Genomic DNA, 5,037 nt, shown 5'->3' on the forward strand with positions numbered 1-5,037 from the left:
TGTTCCTTCACGAGGTCAGCATTGATGGAGGGTAGTGTGTAGTTCCCTGGGTAAGGAAGGTTCTTTAGAAATTGGTGGTATTAGTCTTGTATCCAGTGGCCAGTATGTAATGCATCTCCCATCCTCTTGATAGATTGCTTTTGAATTTGTCCCACTAAGTAGAAAGGAGTCTTGGTAAGTGTAAGCCTTGCTGAGATGCCCAAAGACGGGAGTACAGAAGGACAACTCAACAATGGAAGGATAGTTGAGGTTGAAGTACCTCTCACTCTACTTAATCTTTCATTATGAGATGACTTAGAAAAGACAGAACTTTATACCAGGTTGGATGTCTTTATATGTCGGGTAAGTATGTACAATTGGGACACAGCTTCCCTTATATTCAGCAAGTCTCCTGGAAAGCATGTCAAGGAATCTTGATTTCCCTGCTATCCTCATTGGCCCTGAAATTGGGCCTAGCAAGGGACTTTTATATCTACATTTCTCTCCTTTGGGGTAACTTGCAGCGTGTTTAATTCCTTGTAGTAAAGGACCTCTTTACTGTCCTACTGGTTTCCTTTACTGCCAGCGTCTCTGTTGTACAAAGAGATTTTTTTCACTGTGGTGATGGGAACTAGCTCTCTGATTTTTAGGGAACTTGCACTTGAACAGCTCTGCCAGGACAAATTAAGTTATTTCTTCAGTTTGCTTGGCCACATGTACGATAGGTTTTCTTCAGAGCAGTTTAATATATTGGTGGGATTTAAAGATGTGCTGAATCTAATCTTCAGGGAGTTGAGGAAATATTCATTAGAATGCTTTGTCTCCTGCTGAGTCTGACCTTCAATACCCTGCTGGAATGCTCTGCAATTTTTCAGCTGTCTTCATTCTTCCTAGCTTCTTGGGATGGCAATAAACCTGAAGTATTAACATATACCCAGACCTGCTCGTCTCCAACCTTAGTACTGTCCTCCCATTCAGGCTCCTGCTGAGGTTATGCCTGTGGCTCTAATTTTTCAACCTCTTCATCATGAGCTCTAATTTCAGCAGGCAGTGAACTAGCACATTTGCCTTTCATGTTATCCCAGTATCTGGGAGCCCATTTTATATCTTGGCTCATATATTAATTATTAGCCTAATCTTAGAAATGAAAGTTTCCAGGGCTTCCTATGATCTTTCCTGTTCAGAGGCTAATGTTCTTAATGACTCTGTTACTGCAAACTCATTTTAGCTTTTGTCTCTCAAAGCTAGGAAACTGCAGAAGGCCTATTTGAGTAAAGCTCCTAACATCTTCTTTTGGAATTGCGTGATATGTGCTTGTATCATGGTTGTGATTTCGGCCACCTGCCCCTCAGTAGCAGCTACTTTAGAGAACACCTCAGAAGCATAACTGCTGCAGTGCCAAAAAAACCTCAGATCAAAAATAGTCAGGTCTAGCATGAAAGCTGAATGAAATGGTACAAAGCCATTTCAGTGGGCATGAATATCCAGAATTCAAGTGAATGATAAGTTCAGAGTAAGACCTGGATTCTGACAAAGAGGGAAGCTGAAAGTGTGTGGAACTTATTTGTTTTTTCAAAGTTTATTTCAAAATTGGAGGACCCATGACTTTAAATGAAACCTGGAAAAAGCAATTGCTGCAGTTATGCTTCAGGATGCTTGTTCTACCTCTGAGTAGATAAGTACTTATCAATAACTTTCATTGGCCACTGGAATAAATATAAAACTACTCTATCAGCCTGGATCAGCATAAGTTTGTCTGCAAATGTGTTGTCTTAGTTTCTATTGTCAATTTTTCTCTCCTGGATTAGTCACTGCATCATTGAAAGAATACAGCAACATGTTGGAACAAATCTTCATTCAGGGTAGTAAATGGCCCCAGACAGTTGAAGTTTCTGTTCTTTTGTTTGTTTTAAATTAAAGAATAAACAAAAAACCAGATGACTAATTAACTATCACATTCCACTAAGTGGTTGTGTGTGTGTTGGTTTGTTTTGTGGAGGGAAGGGGTTGCCCGGAAGTACTTATGTGGGAACCCAGCTGAGTTGCTTCAGTATGTGCTACATTGACATACTGTCTACATCAGGCTGTGAATAAGGGAACCTAATGTTCTGCTTGAGGTAGGGTGTGGGAATTTGCCATTCATAAGCACATTATCCACTGACATGTTTGAACTGCATAACCTATCCATTCATATCCTGCAATAAGTGAAGCTAAACTGCAATAACTTACTTCTGAATGAAATGGATGGTAAATTACTGTCACTTAGCTTTCATAGTTGGTAGGGTTGGATGGGACCTGAGCAGATCATCAAGTTGGACCCCCTGCCATGGGCAGGGAAGAATGCTGGGGTCAAATGACCCCAGCTAGGTGATTTTTTTTGACCCCCAGCGTAGGGGTGAGCATGACTTCCCTTGGAAGTTGGTTCCAGATCCTAGCCACCTTGACTGTGAAATAGTGCCTCCTGATGTCTAGCCTGAATCTACTCTCAGTCAACTTTATGGCCGTTATTCCTAGATACTCCTGGTAGTGTTTGGGGGAACAAGGACTCCTGTTCCCCACTGGCCCCCCCTGTTAAGTTTTTATAGATGGCTCTCTCAGCCTTCTCTTGTGGAGGCTGAACAAGTTCAGGTCCTGTAGCTTCTCCACGTAGAGCCTGCCCTGCTGCCCCCGACCATGCGCGTGGCTCTCCTTTGGACTCTCTCAATGCTGTCAACATCCCTCCTGAAGTGTGGTGCCCAGAGCTGGATGCAGTTGTCCAACTGCGGCCTGACCAATGTCGCATAGAGGAGGAGGATTACCTCCTTGGACCTGCTTATGATGCATCTGTGGATGCATGACAAGGTGCAGTTGGGCTTACTTACTGTGTCCTCACATTGATGGCGCATGTTTATCTTGGCATTGATAATGACTCCAAGATCTTTTTCTGCCTCTGCTGATAAGAAGGGAGTTCCCTAGCCTATAGGTATGCTGCTGGTTCTTTCTTCTTAGGTGTAATACCTTGTACTTGTCAGTATTGAATCCCATCCTAGTCTCATTCACCCACCCCTGTAACCTGTGTAGATCTAGTTGTACTCTGTCCCTCCCTTTTAGCATGCCCACCTCTCCCCACATCTTAGTGTCATCCGTGAATTTGAACAAGGTGCTTTTCACCCCCTTGTCCAGATTGCTGATGAACATGTTGAATAGTGTGGGCCTGAGGACTGAGCCCTGGGGGACCCCACTGCCCTCATCCTTCCAGGTTGAAAATGGCCCATCCACCACCACTCTCTGGGTGCAGCCCTCTAGCAATTTGCGACCCTTCTGACTGTGTAGGCATCAACACCACAGTTGCCTAATTTTTGACTGAGAATGGGGTGAGAGACGGTGTTGAAGGCCTTCCTAAAGTCCAGAAAGTCTACATCCACCATGACACCTGCATCCAAGGATTTTGTGACCTGGTCGTAGAAGGCAACCAGGTTGGTCTGACAGGCCCTGCCCCTAATGAACCCATGTTAGTTGCCCCTAAGCATAATCTCCCCTGCTAGTCCCTCACAGATGTGCTCCTGGATAACTTTCTCAAAGAGTTTCCCTAGGACTGAGGTAAGAATAATGGACCTATAGTTTCCTGGGTCCTCCTTCCTCCGCTTTTTGAAAATGGGGACCACATTGGCCCTTTTCCGGTTCTCTGGCACCTGGCCAGAGTACCATGAGTGCTTGTAAAGCTGTGCTGGGGGTCCTGCAATGACTTCTGTCAATTCCCTCAGCACCCTGGGGTGAAGATTATCTGGACCTGCTGATCTGAACATGTCCATCCCCACCAGAAGTTCCCTAACTACTTCCTCTCTGACCCTAGGCCTGGCTATGCCACTCCTGAGTCCATCTGGAATCCCACTGGGGGGGATGTCCCGGTCCTTGTTCAGAAAAATGGAGGCAAAGAATTTGCTAAAAAGGTCAGCTTTATCATCTAGTGCAACCACCAGGTTGCCAAGTGTGCCCTGTAGGGGCCCCATGTTACCCTGTGCCTTCTTTTTACTCCCTATGTATTTAAAAAAGTACTTCTTGTTATCTTTGATCCTGGTTGCTAGTCCTAGTTCTGTCTGTGCTTTAGCCTTCCTAACAGCCCCCCTACAGTCTTGAGCAATGGAGGTATAATCCTCCATGGTGATGGCCCCTCCCTTCCATTGGGTGTATGCCTCCTTTTTAGCTTTCAGACATTCCTGAATGCTTTTGAGCCATGGAGGCTTTTGAGCATGCTTGCACCCTTTGACTTGCCTTGGGATTTACCCTTTGGGCTCAGAGGATCATCTCCTTAAGGAATGACCACTCATCTTGGACTCCCAACTCCCCTACCCTCCGGGACCTCAGTGCCTCCCTGACTAATCTTAACTCATTGAAATTGGCCCTCCTGAAGTCAAGGGCTGTTGCCTTGCTGCAGGCCTTTGACACCTTGCACTGGATGGTGAATTCTAGTCAGCGATGATCGCTATTGCCCAGGTGGCTGAGAACCTGCAGTCCCCCTCACCAGGTCATCATTGCCTGTGGCCAGGACCAGGGCCAGCAAGGCATTTCCCCTGGTGGGACTGTGCACCTCCTGGGTTAGGTGGAGGTCCTGTATCTCAGCTAGGAACCTATGTGAGCAGTCAGACCTGGCTGACTTCCTCCCAGCAGATGTCTGGGTAGTTTAGGTCACCCATGATGACCACATCCCTTGACTTAATTGCCTCTGCAAGCTGACCTGGGAATTCCCAGTCCAGCTCTTCCCCCCGTTTGGGTGGTCAATAGTCGAGCCATTTTATTATGATTTTGATTACCATTCAACTGAATCAACTGTTGATTCCATCTCCCTTTCCTCTGTCCCCTGCCCCATCCTACCAGCTTTTGAAAACAATGCGAGTTTCTTCTGTCTCACAGATGGTCCTTACTACTGAAAGCCAGCCCTGTGTTTTCCAGTTGCATTTTAAAAATTTTGTTGCAGTTTTCACTGTTTACTATTATTATGCATCCTTTGGATTAGAGGCTTGGAAACGCAACCAAAGTTTTGTAGTGTTCTAGTTAGAACTTGGACTGAGACCCAATAAA

The sequence above is a fragment of the Crocodylus porosus genome, unplaced genomic scaffold (assembly GCF_001723895.1).
Source record: "Crocodylus porosus isolate Cpor-Errol unplaced genomic scaffold, CroPor_comp1, whole genome shotgun sequence".
NCBI lineage: Eukaryota > Metazoa > Chordata > Crocodylia > Crocodylidae > Crocodylus > Crocodylus porosus.